Below are 21419 nucleotides of genomic sequence, written 5' to 3' on the forward strand. Positions count from 1 at the left end.
TTCAACTTTAGTCTGCTGTCATTACACAATTATGTGCACTCATTTAAAACTGGGTCATCTTTGTTTTTTTGTGCAATAATGTTACTACAATGTGTCCCTGCTAGAGGTCGCATTACACTGAGAAAATGCTAAAGGTTAAAAAGCATACATGTTTGCATGGCGTGCTTATGTGTAATAATAGAAGCAAGATTCGAATAAAAGTTGTAGAATAGAATACACTGAATCCTAAACATTCATTGGAAATCGAAATATGGGCTCATTGCATTATGAAACACTAATGGCAATTGTAATCAGTAGGTGCCTTTTAATTATTTTGTGTTGTTTGTCAAGTCACATTCATTTGTTTGTGCCATACTAATGAAACAAGCATATATATACCCTAACCTAACATTTCCAAGAAAGTAGAATTGTTTTGTTGTTTTTATCTGGGTTTGTCTCCTGTTCCTGACCAGATCCATCTGTGATATAACATTTGTTCTGAATTAAACACTCAACTTGCAAAGCGGAGCCTGCAATGTGCATAGATAACGCTTCACTTGCTGATGCAGCAGAGCTCCACATTCTCTTTTCCACAACACCCATCTACAGTGAACTTAGAGAATGCATTTAATAAAGGAAAAAAAAAAAAGAAAAAAAAAAAAGAAATTATGTTGGTTGAATGTGGTAGTTCACTATTAGCTAATCAATAACTATATTTTTCAGACCTCCTAGAAGGCTACTAAGAACTATATATACTTTAATAATTAATGTGAATAATGCATAATTTATAAGTGAAGATTATTGTAATCCACTAGTAATGACTCAAGTGTTACTACACCATTCTAAAGGAATTGCTAATTATTTGGAACAGTGTTCTAAATGAAAAGCTTGATAACTCTCTAGTAATGACTGAAGTCATTGTAAGCTTTTGAGGTTTGTGTACGTTTTTGTAATGTTTTGGATAGGAATTGCTTCTGACAGATTTAGTAACACTTGAGTCATTACTAGTGGGTTACCATGATCTAAAATACTGATCCATCCTGCCAGTAATTCCTTTAGAAGAATGTAGTAATGCTTGAATTAATACTATCCAAAACCATCAAAGTTAAAAAAGTTAATTGTTTATCCTTATCAGAAAGTACACTTCTCATGGGGAAGGGATGGGAAAGAGTCTGTGAAAGAGCCTTGTGTATTTAACACTCTATGCACAATTTTGGGTTAGTGGTAGAGGTGACTCCAAATTTAATATTTAAAAATATTAAATTACAAGCATATCCTCAAAGTGATTTAATTTGCTCCTGTGTCAGGATCCAGATGCCAATGCTCTCTTTCTGTTCTGTGTTTTTGTGCACATGGCGCGGGTTATTTCCTTTGCCATGTGTTCCTTGGTTGAGCAATTGGGTTATGACTTTGTTTGCCATATGCTCTTTGTTTTTGTGAGCAATGGTGTTGGATGTTGTTTTATTCACCATGTGCTCTTGTCAAGTCTTGTGTTGTTTTGTTTGTGCACTTTGCTTGTGATTTGTGCTTATTGGTCATGTGCTTGTTTTGTCATGTTTGTTTGTGCAATGTGCTCTCCTATCTAATGTCTTGACCCCACCCCATTCTTAACCCATTTTTGGTTAATTTGCTTCACCTGTCCTTCCTCATTACCTGCCTTGTTTTCTTCCACAGCAAAGTTTTTGTTTTTTTAACTTATTTGAAATAAAAAAATTTTCAGCCCTGTAAACTGATGAAATATTGCTGCCTTTGAGTTTTTTGTTGAATTTGGATGCATGCTGTTCCAAATTGCCACAGTACACTGACTTCCTATGGTGTACTAATAATTTAGGAGGTTCCTTGCAAGATATTACCAATACTTTTTTCTGTTTATTTAAAATACTGGTATTTATGAGCATTTTGTTGAACATCAGAACCACTTGCCTCAAAACTACATACAGAAGCTTCCGGCACTGGAGATAAACAGTGGCACCTCCACATCCACCAAAACCTACATAGGACAAGCAGTTTGGAGAATGAATGGATGGATGGAGAAATTCCCTTGTAGAAGTCAGTAGTACAGAATTTGCTGAGAGAATCTGGGACCTCAAAACTGAAATGGCATGAGAATTTATGAAAAAAAAAAAAAAAAAAAAAAAAAATATATATATATATATATATATATATATATATATATATATATATATATATATATATATATATATATATATATATGTAAAAATGCACAAAATCAAAAACAAACAAAAAAATATATTTTTACAGGTTATACTGCATACACAGTGATTCATGTGAACAATCATCAGAAGCGAGCCAGGACATTTTCACAGGGGTGAAATAGAAATGTTCATTATTCATACATAAAAAAGCTTGTGTTTGACTATAAAGTACTGGACTGGTTTAGTGCGATCAACACAACAGTATTTTAACCCTTTGATGCACAAGCTATGAAAACCCCTTCTAATGCGCAACATGGGTCAAAAATGACCCGTATTCATTTCCTATGTAATTTCAATCATGGTTGAGCGTTTCTTTGCTGAATCTTTGAAAGAAATGTATTTTATCATTAATTTATTCCAGGTATTCCTTAAATATCTTGTTTTTGATTGACAAAAATCATTATGTTCATTTTTTCTTTCTTACTTTATAAACAAACACAGTTTTTGTCTGTCTACATCAATTTTACACACATGGGTCAAAAATGACCCGTATTCATTTCCTATGTAATTTCAATCATGGTTGAGTGTTTCTTCACTGAATCTTTGAAAGAAATTTATTTTATCATTTATTTATTTCAGGTATTACTTAAATATCTTGTTTTTGATTTTCTACAAATAATTATGTTTATTTTTCTTTCTTACTTTATAAACAAACACAGTTTCTACATAAATTTTACACACATGGGTCAAAAATGACCCGTATTCATTTCCTATGTAATTTCAGTCATGACTGAGTGTTTCTTCGCTGAATCTTTGAAAGAAATGTATTTTGTCATTTATTTATTCCAGGTATTCCTTAAATATCTTGTTTTTGATTTTAACAAATCATTGTGTTTATTTTTTCTTTCTTTTTTTCATAAACAAACACAGGTTTTGTATTTCTACATCAATTTTACACACATGGGTCAAAAATTACCCATATAGAAACCTTTGCAAATTTTCGCAAGAAGGAACATATTTACTGCATACAACTGTTCATCCGCCACACATTTCATGTCTCAACATGGCTGCTTTTGTATATTTGATGGATGAAAGACATATTATATTTCATATAATAGGCTGTATATTATATTTCATAATTTGTATTTTTTGTCATAAACCAATGCTACTGGTCACTTTTTACATCTATCAGTGTTCCTGAAAAGTAACAGTTTTGAACAAGGTTTCTGTCCAACAGTGAAAATATATAATAAGTGTATCGATCAACAGTGATTTTGAATTTCTTTATCTAGAGTGTTAATGGCTGGTCCTCAACAGAACTGAGGTGGATGATGACATCACTGTTAAAAAAGCTGAAAGTGTACTTTGCGAACAGTCAAACGCAATTTAAATGTGTATGTGCAGGGTTGCACATACAGTTACAGAAATCAGGTGGAAATTATAAAAAGTTACAAAAATCTGTATGCTGACCCTCACGTACACATAAAAAGTGAAGTATACGTTGGCCTTTAGAAAGGTAATGACACACACATTCAAAAAAATTCATTCAAAAAGAAAGGAAAAATTAAAATAAGGATTTGGTTATTGAGTAATAGATGGAATAATGAATGATAAAATTAATTTATTGTAATATATGCGATATAGAAAATAACTAATTCGGGTCACTTTTGACTCATGTTGTATTTGTCCAAAACTGTTACATTTCAGGAACGCTGACAGACATAAAGGATGACCAATTGCATTGATTTATGACAAAAAATTAAAAATTATGAAATATATATATATATAATATATTAAATATAATAAGACTTACATCCATCAAATATACAAAAGTAGCCTTGTTAAGATGTGAAATGTGTGGCAGATGAACAGTTGTCTGCAGTAAATATGTTCCTACTTGCAAAAATTTGCAAATCTTAAAGATTTCTATATGGGTCATTTTTGACCCATGTGTGTAAAATTGATGTAGAAACTGTGTTTGTTTATAAAGTAAGAAAGAAAAATAAACATAAATATTTGTAGAAAATCAAAAACAAGATATTTAAGTAATACCTGAAATAAATAAATGATAAAATAAATTTCTTTCAAAGATTCAGAGAAGAAACACTCAGTCATGACTGAAATTACATAGGAAATGAATACGTGTCATTTTTGACCCATGTGTGTAAAATTGATGTAGACAGACAAAAACTGTGTTTGTTTATAAAGTAAGAAAGAAAAATAAACATAAATATTTGTAGAAAATCAAAAACAAGATATTTAAGGAATACCTGGAATAAATGAATGATAAAATACATTTCTTTCAAAGATTCAGCAAAGAAACAGTCAACCATGATTGAAATTACATAGGAAATGAATACGGGTCATTTTTGACCCATGTTGCGCATTAGAAGGGTAGTGATACATAAATGATTTTTATTAAAAAAGTAAGAAAGAAAAAATTAAAATGAGGATTTGTGATGATCAAAAACAAGTTAATTGAGGAATACCTGGAATACTGAATGATTAAAATAATTTCTTGCAAAGATATAGAAAATAAAAACTCAGCCGGGTCATTTTTGACCCATGTTGTGCATCAAAGGGTTAAATTAATTGTACTTGAATTGATTGTAATTGAAGTAGTGGTGGTAGGTCAAGTAATACTGAATGAATTTGACAGTTTTTGTTTTATTCCTCACCTCCTGGCATATTAATAGTAAGGAAGCTCACCTTACAGTTTCAACTTGCTGTGGTCAGCTCATGGTTCTCAACAGTTTTGCAACTGAAAAATTAAACATTGAATGAATGACATTCAATTAGTTGTCAAAATAAATAAACGGCAACAGTTCTATGATACCTAAATTGAACAATAAAGTAAAAAAAAAAAAGTTCTTTTGAATCCCAATGTGTAACAATGCAGTATAATTAGGGCGGTAACACAGTGCACAATTAAATGTGATCCATTTGTATTTGTTCTTTGATTTTCATTGACTTAACACTGTCAAGTGCTCCTCTGAGTTATTGTTTCTCTCAGATCTGTGGCCTGTACGTGTGAGCCTGTATGAGTTCTAAAATCAATATTTACGCAAATACATTAAACATCATAATGAGCACAAATTATGCTTCTAATACCTCAATTAATTGCTAACGTAAAGACTTATGTTGGGCTGAAATGTAATGATTAAACAAAAAGTAAATATGTGAAATTGGGGACCAGTACAAATGTAATTTCTGACAAAGAATCAAAAGTTTTCCTTGTTGCACTATGAATCAAGGATTGGATCATTATGGAAAGTTACACAAATCCATGTGTTATGATTACTATGTAATTGTCTCTGTTAATTCTGTTGAATGTGATGTTTCTGTAGTGGCTCTTTAATCACATTCAGCTGATCCAGAGAAGGTCAGACAACATCTAAAATCTGTAAAACACAGACAATCAAATGCTTGAGAGAATTATTCACTTCAGAAGAACTTCAAAACAAACTATTAGCTCTACTGGCCAGAGATAATATAACTCTGTGATGCATAGTGCCAGCAGTGCCCTTTTTAAACATTAAGAATTTAACTTTGACCTAGGGCTGGGCAGTATGACAATATATATCGTTACCGCGGTATAAAATTGCTATATTGTGTATATCACAGTATGTAAATATATAGCACTATTGACACTTAAGAGTGATGAATTGCATGAATGAGAACATAAAGAGCGGGACGTGCTTGATGTTAAAAAGTGTTATAAGCGCAATATATCCTGAAAAGGAGCTCAGTGTGGTACATGCGCTGACACACAGCGTAAGCTGAACAGACACAGAAAGCCGCATCTTTCAGCATGCGATCGCAAATTCAGTTCTCTTTCATATCTTATTGCACTCAAATGGTTGAAAATAACTTACTGCTCTTGACTGAATAACTTTTTTAGCTTTAATAAGAATACATTTATATTTAATTCATACAGTAAAGACTATGCAATATTTTATTTTTTACATTTGATTACATTTCTGTATTAATTAGAACTACATTTTAAATAAACATTGTACCTGAAAAACTTAATTTGTTTAATTCTTTAAAAAACTTAAATTGTTTAATTGCTATATTGTATTTGTTTTATTGTTTTTAATTTGCTTGCTTTTTCTTATTTTTAATAACAGAAAGTAGATAACATAACACAAAATGACTATAACGTGATATATATATCATCATTATTATCATTATCGTGAAATAAAATTTCTTATATCATGAAATAAGAATTTGGTCATATCGCCCGCCCCTATTTGGGTGTTACTTATAATTAAGTACAGTATGACTGTCCTCTTATGTGTAATTTTTAATTTACAATGAAAGAGGTGATATATATTTACCTTTATCTTTTTTTTTTTTAGAAAGAACAGATGCAAAAAATAAAATTAAAATTAAAATACCTAATTTTATGGTTAGGGAATGACACTTGGGAATGACTATTCTATTATTCTGAAGAAAAAAAAATTAAAATACATGTTTAATTTATTGGGAAAAAAAGCAAATAAAAGCCTAAATGGAATCTGTCATCACATAAAGTGATCATGTCTCTTAAGAAGAGTTAGATTAAACTGCTTGATTCATATTGATTTATTAATTTGATAATTAATTTTATGATGTCTTTTTGAAGGTCAAAGTTTAGATGGAATGGACTTTCAATGCAGGGAGAGATTTCTCTGAGGTTTCATTAAAAATATCTTCATTTCAAAGATGAACAAATGTGGGTTTGGAATGACATGAGGGTGAGTAATTTCAGTTTTGGGTAAACTATCCCTTTTAAAACCATAACAATGTCAAAAATTTCTGATTAATAGAATATTAATATGAACATTTTAATCATTCTACTCACAGAAGTGTCTTCAGCTTATAATGCGAATCATTCTTTAGAGCAAAAAGCAGATTTACGTCTGACATTCCAAAGAAAATTTCCAGTCAGATCCAGTTTGCTCAGGTGCGAGGGGTTTGATCTCAGAGCTGAAGCCAGAGCAGCACAACATTTATGTGTGACACTACAATCCATCAACCTGTAGAAACCAATGACACAACTCAGATAAGCAGAAAATTCACAATCAAAAAGAGAGACTTAATCCATGTCATGATTACCAGGGCTAGTCTAACGTGCAGACCTGGGGTTCATTCTTTGTACCTCGCTTAATGCATCTGAGATAATTTGACAGATGCCAGATCTTCAAATTGTGATAAATGATCTCTGGCTAATTTGGTTTTTCAAACAAATTTGCAGATTTGATTAAAATATCTTACGTTGCCCGAGATTACTGCAGATATATCAATACTCGCAACCATGATCAGCAAAGTAGCGATTGGCTGACAACAAAAAACAGCAACATAATGACATCTTATTAAAAAAGAACATTAAAAACTGGACCTTTATAAAGAAACTGTACATCATGTGTGAAAGACTTCAATAAAATGATTTGGTAATTATTCCCTCACAAATAAATCTCTCAATAGTACACTTATAAGCAAGTAGCAGTGGCTGGAACAGATTTTAAGTATCACCTCCACTTAAAAAGATGCAATCTAATCCTGTTTAAATGAAATAAGATGCTCCTATTCAGGTTTGAGCTTATGGATCAGCAACTCCAGTATGAGCTTTGAAGAACCAAACAATCCTGGATCATGTCAAATCGTCAACAGTAAAATTCAGATAACTGAGTAATCCATGTAAGAAGAACAGGCCCCTGGTTCTACATGCCTTCCCTATTCAACTTAAAGTTTCGTTTTTTCCGTTAAGTAGAATAGGGAAGGCATAGGACATACCGTGTAAGCTTTTTGAAGAATACGGCAATCATTTGTGTTTATAAAGCATATACAGTTGTATTTTTTCCAAAAATGACCAATCGTTTCACTAGATAAGACCCTTATTCCTCGTCTGGGATCGTTTGAAGCCCTTTGAAGCTGCACTGAAACTGTAATTTTGACCTTCAACTGTCTGGAGGCCATTGAAGTCCACTATAAGGAGAATAATCCTGGAATGTTTTCATCAAAAACTTTAATTTCTTTTCGACTGAAGAAAGAAAGACATGAACATCTTGGATGACATGGGGGTGAGTAAATTATCTAGAAAATTTTATTTGAAAGTGGACTAATCCTTTAACTTAATTTCCTAATCACATCTGATTGATATGAAAACAGACTATACTTGCAAAGTATCAACACTAAAATTATGTCAAATATTTACATCAGAATCTAATGAAGATTAAAGGCCCTGACATACTTCGAAGAACAAACTGATGTGACATCATTTCAATCAAAATCAGGTCAAAACGAAGTTTGTTTGTGTTTGTTTTGGGAGTTAACATACGCTACAGTTATTTGACAGGACACTTTTGAGTCTTTTAAGACCATAAGAGTAAAACTGCATCCTTACCACAATGTTTCTAGTTCACATTTAGGTTCCTTCATTCCAACAGAGAGCATTTCCACTCCTTTGTCTTGTAGTTTATTTCCAGACAGATTGAGATGTCTCAGGTGTGAGAGGTTTGATCTCAAAGCTGAAGCCAGAGCAGCACAACCTTTATATGTGACACCACAATCAATTAACCTGTAGAGAACAATGACACTCTTCAGTCTCAGTTCAGGATGTACAGCTCATATAAGCAGGAACTTAACAATCAAAAAGAAAAACTATAAGGAAATATTAACAGGTCCGGTGTATGATGCAGACCCAGTTCTACATGCTTGAGTTAATTTCATAATAAATGTAAGAATATTTAACAAGTACTCCAAAAATCCTCCACACATCTATATGATATGAAAACGTACTGAAAAAAATGTACTTAAAATATCAGTAAGATATGAAATATATACATGTTGATAATTACTTGTATATAAATGTATTTAATTGACTGTTGACACAGGTTACAAATGTCCTGCTATTTTTATATACTATTTTTTATAAGCTATTTTTTTTAATTTAATAATATAATTTACATTGAAATCAATGTTTCATTGGTCAATGTATTTAATTGATATAACTCTCTGTATATATATATATATATATATATATATATATATATATATATATATATATATATATATATATATATATATATATATATCTGAGTAGTGGCCAAAAGTGATATCCAGCCTAGGAAAATTGACATTGTCACCCTTTAATCAAATATACCCGGTGACCGGGAGGGGATGTGTTTGGTTCACTTAGTTTTGTCGAGGCCAGGATCTATTAACTTGTGGGAATGTGATAAGATGTCATGGCCATGAGATATTAATTTGTGGGAGCATGATAATATGTCGTGGCTGCAAGATCATTTTGTCAAGGCAAGGACATATTTATGCTTTGGCCATGTGATGTGAAGCTCTGCGGAATACTGAGAGTCATTAATGAGGCAATTATTTTTTGTAACACAGATTTACCTCTCCTTTTTACACTTTGTACATTTTCTGACATGTGGTTAAAACTCTATAGATGGATCCTACATCCTTGTCAGAACTGCTATTTACTATTAATTCTTTGTGAATATTTCTTAGTGTATGATTCTGAGAGAAATGATTTACCACAGTATCTCAAGATTACAGTGAGGATCCTCTAGTCCATTAGAGAGCAGATTCACTCCCGATGCTCTTAGTTTATTTCCAGACAGATTTAGTTATTTCAGGTTGGAGGGGTTTGATCTCAGAGCTGAAGCCAGAACAGCACAACCCTTATCTGTAATACCACAATCAATCAACCTGTAGAAAACAATGACAAACTTCACTCTCTTAGTTCAGGATACACAGCTCAGATAAGCAGGTATTTTAAAATCAAAATGAGGATGAGGATTTTGACACATTTATATAATCTTACCGCAGTGTTTTCAGGTTACATTGAGGATCCTCCAGTACAGCAGAGATCAGATTCATTCCTATATCTTTTATCTTATTTCCAGTCAGATCCAGAAAATTCAAGTATGAAGGATTTGAACTCAGATCCTGAAGCGAGAGCAGCACAACCTTCTTCTGTGACACCACAATCACTCAACCTGTAGAAAACAATGATTCTCTTCACTCTCTCAGCTCAGGATATACAGCTCAGATAAGCAGGAACTTCACAGTAAAAATAACAAAAAAGGACTTAATCCACTGTACAATCAACAGGTCCAGTCTAAGATCCAGAATTGCACTGTAAACTGGACATAACTGGATTAAGTGGTCTCTCATTTTTCCGCACAGATACTTGATAGTGTTAACTGTGGAAGCTTGTTCCCACCACTAAATACAAATTAAAAAAGGTAATTGCAACTTTGTCTCACAATTCTGATTTTTTTTTCTCAGAATTGTGAGATATAAACTCGCAATTGGGAGTTACAATGTCAGAATTGCAAGATATAAACACAATTGTGCATTATAAACTCACATTTGCGGGATATAAATTTTGCGAAAAAATTGAATTGAGAGATTTAAATTCGTAATTTTGACTTTTCTTTATCTTTTTTTTTTTCCTTTAGTTCATATCTCACAATTCTGACTACTTCTTTCATAAAGTCCAATTCTGAGGGAAAAAAGTTTATATCACGTGCAATTGCGAGTTTATATCACGTGATTCTGAGAAAAAAAGTCAGATTTGCAACATGTAAACTCGCAATTGTGAGAAAAAAGTCAGAATTGTGAGATAAAAAGTCACAATTACCTTTTTTATTTTTGTATTCAGTGACGGAAACAAGCTTCCATAGTTAACTTCAATATTAGCATAATAAATGTCTGATAACTTTTACGTCAGATTATTTTCATGCATTATTCAATCATGTTTATACTATTATAAAGACAGTATGTAAAATAATGTCACACACATTGAAAAGGACCTAATAAAGATTAAAACAGCCTTATATGTAGTTATCTGACAGGACAATTTTTAGACTTTTTAAATTTTTGTTTTTCAAATTAATTTTATTGCATATCATTCATTAATCCCAGTAGGTGGGGAATGAGGATGATTTTTTAAACAAACTTACCAAAGTGATTCCAAGTTACAGTGAGGATTCTTCAGTGCTTCTGAGACCAGCTTTACTCCTGAATCTTGTAGTTTATTTCCAGACAGATTCAGTTCTTTCAGGTGTGAGGGGTTTGATGTCAGAGCTGATGCCAGAGCAGTACAACCTTTGTCTGTGACACCACACCTACACAACCTGTATAAATGAATGAGTGATAAACTGACACCAGCTGAAGAAAATCATGTGAAAACTTTGCTAAATGCAAATGTAATTAATACATACAGTAAAATATATTCTTAGACCTAGTTTACACCAGATATTAATAGGATACTCCACCTAAAAATGAGTTTACTCACCCTTATGCCATCCCAAATGTATGACTTTGATTCTTCTACAAACTGTAGAAGTACTGTATATTTAAGTAAAGTTCAAGTATATTTTTAAGTATACTTTATGTAGTAAGTATACTTATATCAATGTACTAGAAGTATACTTGTAAGTGTTCTCTTTCAATACTACTTTGGGATTAAATTGGCCCACTTTTTTAGTGTATAAAAGTATATTTTTAAGTATACTTTAAATGTAACAGTAGTAATCTTTGAGTACAGAACTAGTTTAAAATTAAGTTTTTCGTTTCATAAAAAAAAGCAAAATTTTTGTCAAACTCTACGTCCAGATCGGATTCAGAACAATGATCAAAATAGATGGAGTATATCAAGTCCATCAACAACGCTTACACTCTAAAAAATGCTGGGTTAAAAATAGGGATGTCCAGATCCGATCACATGATCGGAAATCGGGCCCAATCATGTGGTTTCAGACTCGATCGGAATCGGACATTACCTCCCGATCAGGACTCGGATATATATGTATTAGGGGTGCAACGGTTCTCGGTAAAAAATCGAACCATACGGTTCTCCACTTACGGACCGCACTTGCACTGCGGTCCATCTCGAATGACGACGCATCTATTGGTTAATATGGTTTGTTTAAAATAGCAACGTGGAAAACAGACAGAGTTCAGATAATGTATGTTTCAGTCGATGGATGCACAAAACGTTACAACAACGATAATCAGAAAGCGTGGACAAAGCGAGTGCCGTCTGCTCTAATGTTCATACGCCGTCATCACCCCGGTGTTGATAGCGTGCGAGCGCAGGTGAGACCTGAACAGCACACGTTGCTGTCTGTATTTAAACTAACTCATTTAAGCCTTGCTGTTTTAAACCTTAAAGAACAAGACGCGAAAGAGAACTCGCACGCGCTGTGAGAAGATTTGTGTGCGCTCATCCGAAGCGCGCACACGCTTATTCCAGTCAGAGCGCAAATACTGAGTTCTCTTTCAAGTCTTGCACTTCGGCGGCCACATTCATACAAAAATTATGTCAACATGCCCGTCCTAGCGAGTATCCTAGCAAACATAGTCGGTTATGTCTTAAGTGAACGTATATTAGTCGAGAAAGACAGCGCATGTGGAACAGTAGCTATATACTGGATCGTGCATGTCTTAAAGGGAAAACAACTATTCCTGCTGCCTGTATTTAATGTTAAATCAAACAACAAAAAACAAAGAAATCACTCACTGCTCTTGACTGAATAGTTTTTGTAACTTCAATAATGTTTAATCTTTATTTATTTTATACAGTAAAGATAATATGCAGTGATATTTTATATTTGATTACTATTTGAAAACTGAATACCTGAAAAACCTGAAAAGCACTGTTCCTGGATCTGTTTTTTCGCTCTTCTTTATTCTTTTTTATGTAGGCTATTAAGTATCGGATCGGGACTCGGTATCGGCAGATACTCAAAATCAAATGACTCGGACTCGAGGGCAAAAAAACGTGATCGGGACATCCCTAGTTAAAAACAACTTAAGTTGGGTTGTTTTTAACCCAGCCATTTTTACAGAGTAGCCAGAAAATTCAGTCAGTGGTGGGGAAAGAGTAATTTACCACTGACCACTTGTAGTCATCCATTAAAAAAAACAACAACAAAAAAAACAAAACATGAATGTTAATGACAGGTGTAGAAGGGGTCATAAACATCATTAGAGGACAAACAGTCCAAATCATATAGTATCAAAATATAGAAAATGGCACTGTTAAAGACACTGTTGCTGTTTGCTGCCATTTTTGATCCCTCTCAAATTCAATCCTTTATCACATCTGACAAATTGACCTCTATCACCCAGCTTCCACAAAGACCACTTAAAAACTTCCTTAGCTGGTAACTGCCAGTAATGTGATTTTATGAAAATTCCCCCCTTTTGTTTGGTAAGAAAGAGCATGCTAAAATCATAAATGTTATAACGTGTAGTGATTGTTTACAGATTTACTTACTTAGCTGATCTGGATTCTTTAATCACAGGCAGCAGTTTCTCAAGAACTTCATCTGCTGTATTTTGTCCTCCAATAAACTTTTTTAGATCAAACTCTTCCAACCTCTGCTCCAATGTCAGCAACACAAAAACCAGAGCTGACCACTGTGAAGAAGTGAGTTTGGCTTGACTTATTTTTCCAGATCTCAGATAATCTTGGATTTCCTGCACCAGTGAATCATCATCCAGTTCATTCAGACAGTGGAACAGATTGATGGATCTCTTTGGAGAGGGATTCTCTCTGATCTTCTGTTTGATGTACTGAACTGTTTCCTCTTTGTTGTAGGTGCAGCTTGTTGTCTGTGTCAGTAGTTCTTGTAAGAGTGTCTGATTGGACTCCATTGAGAGACCCAGCAGGAAACGCAAGAAAAGTTCCAGGTGTCCATTCTTACTCTGTAAAGCCTCATCCACCGCTTTTTGATGCAGCCCAGATAATGAATTACTTTTCATCCAGTTTAAAACCTTAGATAAGATATTTTGCTCTGTGGTTTGATCGAACACATTTATGTAGTCTGTAAAGGAGATGTGTGCATATAGAGCTGTGAGATGTTCCTGAATGCTCAGATGAACAAAGCAGAAGACTTTCCCAAGATACAAGCCAAACTCCTCTCTGAAGATCTGAGTGCACAGTCCTGAGTACACTGACGCTTCTCTCACATTAATACTACACTCTCTCAGGTCTTCCTCATAGAAGATCAAGTTGCCTTTCACAAGCTGCTGGAAAGCTAGTTTCCCTAGTTTGAAAATCATGTCTTCATCTTCCGCTTTCTTCTCATAGTCCTTCTCATGTTTAATGTTTGTCTGAAGGATCAGGAAGTATGTGTACATCTGAGTGACAGTCTTGGGGATCTTTCCTTTCCATGATTTCCTCAACATTCCCTCAAGAACAGTGGCCGAGATCCAGCAGAACACTGGGATGTGGCACATGATGTAGAGGCTCCTTGATGACTTCAGGTGTGTGTTGATTCTATTGGCCAGACTCTGTTCACTGATTCTCTTCCTGAAGTATTCCTCCTTCTGTGGGTCATTGAAGCCTCGCACCTCTGTAACCCGATCAACACACTCAGAGGGGATGAGATCAGCTGCTGCTGGTCTTGAGGTGATCCAGATGAGAGCAGAGGGAAGCAGATTGCCCTTCATGAGGTTTGTCACCAGCACATCCAGTGTGGCTGATTCACTTACTTCACACAACCTCACATTGCTCTGAAAATCCAGAGACAGACGACACTCATCCAGACCATCAAAAATGAAGAAAACTTTATATTCATCACTACATATTTGCATTCCCTTTACTTCAGTAAACAAAACCTGAAGAAGATCTAAAAGACAAAGTTTTTTGTCCTTCATCAGGTTGAGCTCTCTAAAAGGAAGTGGAAATGTGAACTGGACATCCTGATTTGCTTTCCCTTTAGCCCAGTCCACAATGAACTTCTGCACAGAAACTGTTTTTCCAATGCCAGCAACTCCCTTTGTCAGCACAGTTCTGATGTGTTTGTCTTGTCCAGGTAAAGGTTTAAAGATGTCATTGCATTTGATTGGTGTGTCATCTGTTGCTGCTCTCCTGGACTGTGTCTCAATCTGCCTCACCTCATGCTCATTATTGATCCCTCCATTTTCACTCTCTGTGATGTAGAGCTCTGTGTAGATCTCATTAAGGAGTGTTTGGCTTCCATCTTTTGCTGTTCCTTCATACAGACACTGAAACTTCTTCATTAGATTTGATTTGAATGTGCTTTGGACCTGGCTGAATTAAAAGAACACAAACTTTAAAATTGCTGGTTTACAGCATTGTAGGAATGTGGAGTAGATTGTATAGTTTTACATTTTGGATTTATTATTACTTGTTATATGTTGAATTTATGTTTTTAAAAAAAGATGCCACAGAGTGTGACATCATACCACTTAAGTTGCAGTGTCTAAAGAAATTGTGCATGCTCAAAGTCTAGTATGACCACTTCATAACACAATATCATATTTCTTTGACTCAAAAGGGATTGTTATGATCCATTAATTAGGTTGACTGGAATCGGAAAAACTTCCCATTATACTCAGTGTATTTTGTAATTTCGAAAGAGGAAAGGCATCTACACTTATATTAGTTATTGTCTCACCCTTATGTCTAGGTTATTGCAGTCATTTGGATCCAGTTTGTATCCAGACCAGATGGTAGAACTGTACCATAGAATTGTATCTGTCTGTAGATTTAGAAAAAAATGTCATACCTTAGATGAGTTGATGTCTGTCTTCCTTTAAATTGTATTGCCTTGTCCATAGACTGGTTGATCTTCATGGACACACAGCTGGACTGTGGTGGGTTTGATCTCTCCATGTGCAATAGACTTAGAATAAAGTACAATATCATAGAGATATCAGAAATATAGACAAGAATTCAAATAGTTGATTTAACATATAAATGTAACATATAGGGGAATCTATCTATCCATCTATCTATCTGAACAGACATACAGACAAACTGCTAAATCTGAATCTGAAATCAAAAAAAGTTCAGTAGCACAGACAAAACCAACAAGTATATAAAAAAAACTCTACAGCATAACCTATTCGTGCTGCATTGCAAGCTGGGTGCTGTCCTGGTTCATATGCACTGTAGAAATACAGTATGATATTGTTTGTTTACAGTAATTTGTGTACATTTTACTGTAAACTTACAGTAAAACAAATCTTTATTTACAGTACAATTGAAAAAGCTATCCATCTGTCTACCCGTCTGTCCTGTTGATACCTCAGATCAGCTGATGTGTGTCTTCCCTTAAATTGTATTGGCTTGCCCATAGACTGGTCGCTTTTCATGGACACACAGCTGGACTCCCGTGGGTTTGATCTCTCCCTGTGCAATAGACTTACAATAAACAATATCATAGAGACATTAGAAAATGAGATAAGAATTCATATAGTGGATTTAACATGTAGATAAACTTTACATATGGAATCAATCAATCAATCTATCTATCTATCTATCTATCTATCTATCTATCTATCTATCTATCTATCTATCTATCTATCTATCTATCCGTCCGTCCGTCCGTCCGTCCATTCTGTTGATTCTGACTGAAATGTACCTCAGATCAGCTGATGTGTGTCTTCCCTTAAATTGTATCGGCTTACCCATAGACTGGTCGCTCTTCATGGACACACAGCTGGACTCCCCTGGGTTTGATCTCTCTCTGTGCAAAAGACTTACAAAAAAAAAAAAAAATTTCATAGAGACATTAGAAAATTAGAAAAGAATTCATATAGTGGATTTAACATGTAGATAAACTTTACATATCAATCAATCTATCTATCTGTCCGTCCGTCTATCCTGTTGATTTTGACAAAAATGTACCTCAGATCAGCTGATGTGTGTCTTCCCTTAAATTGTATTGGCTTGCCCATAGACTGGTCGCTGTTCATGGACATACAGCTGGACTCCCGTGGGTTTGATCTCTCCCTGTGCAATAGACTTACAATAAACAATATCATACAGAAATTAGAAAATGAAACAAGAATTCATATAGTGGATTTAACATGTAGATAAACTTTGCATATAGAATCTATCTATCTATCTATCTATCTATCTATCTATCTATCTATCCATCCATCCATCCATCCATCCATCCATCCAACCGTCCATCTATCCTGTTGATTTTGACAGAAATGTACCTCAGATCAGCTGATGTGTGTCTTCCCTTAAATTGTATTGGCTTGCCCATAGACTGGTCGCTCTTCATGGACACACAGCTGGACTCTTGTGGGTTTGATCTCTCCCTGTGCAATAGAGGCTAGAATTCATATAGCCGAATTAACATGTAGATAAACTTACAGTATTTATCGGAACAACCTAGACAATCGAGAATGAAGCGGCATGTTTGGCAGACCAGTTAGTATATCTTTTCCAGGACGTGTGGGAACACTGTAACTGTCTATTTGTATCACACTTAAATCACCAAAACAGTCACTACAAAGATCCATACCTACATTGTTAAAAAGCATACATTGCATTTTCATTAAGATCATATGAAGATGTACCTGCATCCTGGAGGAAAATGTCTGTCGCTGAATGTTTGTGTGTTCTCCATGAATAGAGCTGCATTTGTAAATCTAATGAGGCACACACACACACACACACACACACACACACACACACACACACACACACACACACACACACACACACACACACACACAAATCTTTAAACTTTTGTGTCCTTATGAATACTAATTGAATGTAGCAATCATAAAGACAACATAATAATGGTTTTAATACAGCTGCCTATCTTGCCACTTTATAGTAACCCTATAGGAGCAGTTATCAAGAGCAGGGTGGGGGGAAAAGTGGGACTGAGTACTAGGCGGCCCAAAGCTGGGGGGCCAACAACACCACCATACTGAGGGACTTATATAAGGCTATCAAGATTCAAATCTTCATTGATGTTCTAAAAAAGCAAGATGCATTAAGAGCCAGAGAGGTTGTAAATTGAACAAATGCAGTTAAGCTAAAGTGTGTATTATAAGTAGATCAAATTGTTTCGTTACCTCATGTTTAACTTAGTTTTTCCCATTAAGTAGGTGGGCTACACATTAAATCCTTCATACGCAAATAACAGTAGGCCTGTTATAAAAACGGTATTATAATTTTTTTTATAAAAAATTATAGCCTATGCTAATTTTTTTCCAATCAAAAGAAAATGGTGTAAAATGGCCTAGCCTAGTCTACTTTCACTTCATTCTGGCCGCAAGGTTGCATTCCTGTTAGCATTTAATGCAGGAGAGTAATGATGACTACAGCTAGTAGGCTAATTAAAAATGGATTGGGCTATTTAAAAGACACATTTTGGGAGTGGTTAGGCATATCAAGACCTTATGGCATCTTTTAGACAAAGTAAGCCTAATATTTGCTCATTTCAAAGTCAAAACGTGAATATTAGCTAATAATAACGTTAAAATGAGAGTCTGACTGTCCATTTCATTTTATTGCACGTTGAGTTGTATTGTCGACATAAAACAATCTAAGTTAGCCTACTCATTGCAGTGATTTTAGCAATCTTTCAAGTTATAACTTATAGGCTATAATTAAATGCACACAATTACCATGCTGTAGCTAGCCTATGTTTTTCTGTAGATATAGCTACTAAACGCATAAACATTTACAAAAACGTTTACAGGCTATACATTTAGATACAATTTGCATTTTTGTAAAAATGATAATTATCGCAGGTGATTACGTCTCAGGTTTGGAGACACAAATGAATATAATTTTATTTTGAATTAACTTAAAGCTATGCACTTCGCTCTATGCGGGAGTGTGTCTTTTACTGCCGCCACTGATAACAGCAGCGACGATAAATAAAGTTAACGCCACATTCTTGGCATTCAGGTCTCATGAACAAAATGAAAACTCCTGCTAGACAACTCAAAAAATGTGGTTAGCACATTACCCGTGTATATAGTAGGCTACGCGTCGTTGTTTGTAAGCAGATTTTTCCACAACTCTGTTACTTTAGTTATCCTCCCAGCGTCATGGGTAGTGCGCACACTTCAAAAAAACCCGTGCCGCTTCTGCGTTTATAGTAGCCTACAGTAGCTATATGACCATAAACCACGTCAGAAAGGTGTGTTTAAATGACCCCAATCCTTTACGGCGTAAGAAAACGGCGTTTGCGTTTAGTTTAACAACCCGGGAGTAAGCCGCTTTCTTCATTCAAACTCAATCTGATGCTAACAGGCAAAATTGTTCTTCTGATTTGACGTTTCATTCTCATAGTTGTAGCTGTCTGTTTAACCGCTACATTAGCTGGCTGCATTTTGCTTGGATACATGAGGAATGCCACGGGACAGAACCGCACTAATATTAGAGACACCGCGCCCTCCAAAAGTTTGGAAACGCCCTAGACAAGTGGGGTTTTGGACAATACTGGCATGAATCCTTTTTAATTTGTGATAATTTTGCACTGATAACTGGGACTACACAAACTACGAAAACATATTTTATTACATAAACAGTTTATACAAAATATCCACCATTAGCAGCTATCTGACCTAATTGGCAATCAATTGTTGAAGCTATTAAGGTGTGCTGACCCAAAAATCTTTTACAAACCTAGGTCAAGTTTAAACCAGTAACCAGGCATCACAGCTGGCAAAGGAGCATGTCTGACTTTGACATGTATATTTTGCCATTATTATGTAATCAAAATGAAAATTATTATTGCTGGTCTTTAATGATATGTAAGTTACTTTAATGTATTTGCACCAAAATAAGAAAAAAAAAAAAAAGAAAGAAAAAAAGATAAGGATTTATGCTGATATCTAAATACATGCTGATGTCTAAAACCACACTTTGCCAGGAGTGTTTCCAAACTTTTGGAGGGCAGTGTATGCGTAAGAATAATGGTCACTCATAACATAACAGCTAGAGCCCTTTTAATGTAGCCTATATAACTATAAAGTGTGTGACTGTGAGATGTAAACTATGAGGTATACAAATATGTAGCCTACCGCCCTTGCACATAAAGATGACTCAGTATGATGCCATAAAGCACTTTACCAGGCCACCAGCAGAGAAGAAGTGCTTTTGAGAAACTGAGACAGTGCTAAGACTGGGTATACAGCTTGAGGGCAAAAAGAAACTAAGTCCAAACACTCTTCAGCAAATATGCTCATGTGCAAGAGCCCCCGTCCATTTTACTCTCTTTTTTCCATCTTTATTATATTATCGAAATATAATGTGAGCAACATATAACCTAATCAACCTTTTTAGCCTACAAATAAAGGTGATGATACACGGGGCAACTTTTTGAGCAATGTTGCCGGGCAATGTTGCCGAGCAACGTTGCTTGGGCACTTTCCCACTGAGAATGAGCAACAAATGTATATCTGGATACGTTAGATCGGTCGTGGGCAATTTTTTGATATCCTCCAATCAGAATGTTAGCAGCCGATCACATGACCGGTTCGGAGATTTCAGAAAAAAATTCAAACAAGATGGCGGCCTCTCAGCGGCAGTGGAGCGGAGAAAAGGAGTGTGAACCTTTATCTTTTTACGCTAGTAAGTTGTCATGCGTCAACCCAAAACAGGGAATTTACCTCATATATTGCTTAAAATACCAACAACTGTCCGAAAGTAATGTATGTATGCTGTAATGAAGCTATTGAATGATTTCAGTTAAATACTAAAAAGACGGAAATATTTCTAAAGTCTCTAGCAGCGTAGGCTGTAGGGCGTTTGACATTTGAATAGTTTTTGATGCGATCGACGTGGGTTCGAATCCGCCTTTTGCCGAACTCGCTCTTCTCCCTTTTCCTGTCACAAATCAATTCGGAAAGGCATTTATTTTTAATAAAAATGAAGAAAATATTTGAAAAGTTGAAATAAAGTGCCTAACAAGTTTATAATAAAGTATTTATTGAGTTAGCAATAGATTTGCTCCTCTCTGATTAGTTGCTGCCAACTGTCTGTTGCCCTAATTAGTTGCCCTGTGTCTCAGGTTGCCCGTTGACGGCAACATTGCCCAGCAACATTGCTCAAAAAGTTGCCCCGTGTATCATCACCTTAAGTGTCAAAGATCACAGTTTATAGTACCAACCACACTACACCAACTAATTATATTATGAAAATTAGTGTATTTAGGCCTACGTGATTTTGAATGTGTTTTTTTTTTTGTCTGCTAAATTTCTTTTCGTAATTTGTTCAGTTATTTCCATCGTTTACAGTCTGCTGCTTGTTTTCTGCAAAAATGTTACTATGATGTTCCACCACTAGATGTCGCTTTATACTTTGTAATACGACTAAAGCACGTTTGCACGTTTTACAGAATAAAATCTCTGTTAAAAAAAGCAGCACCAGTTGGAGAATAGGACACATTGAATCCTACAAATTCATTATAAATGGAAATATGGGCTGCTTGAATTATGACACAGTGAAGACTTAATAACCAGCGCTAACAACTTTAAGTA

General features: G+C 34.8%; 1 pseudogene; it reads right to left on the reverse strand.

Annotated features, from left to right (window-relative positions):
* Nucleotides 1-129: 129 nt before the first annotated feature.
* Nucleotides 130-19018, reverse strand: LOC137032046 (NACHT, LRR and PYD domains-containing protein 3-like; annotated as a pseudogene).
* Between the last annotated feature and the right edge of the window lie 2401 nt (nt 19019-21419).

The sequence above is a fragment of the Chanodichthys erythropterus genome, chromosome 12, assembly GCF_024489055.1.
Source record: "Chanodichthys erythropterus isolate Z2021 chromosome 12, ASM2448905v1, whole genome shotgun sequence".
Classification (NCBI taxonomy): domain Eukaryota; kingdom Metazoa; phylum Chordata; class Actinopteri; order Cypriniformes; family Xenocyprididae; genus Chanodichthys; species Chanodichthys erythropterus.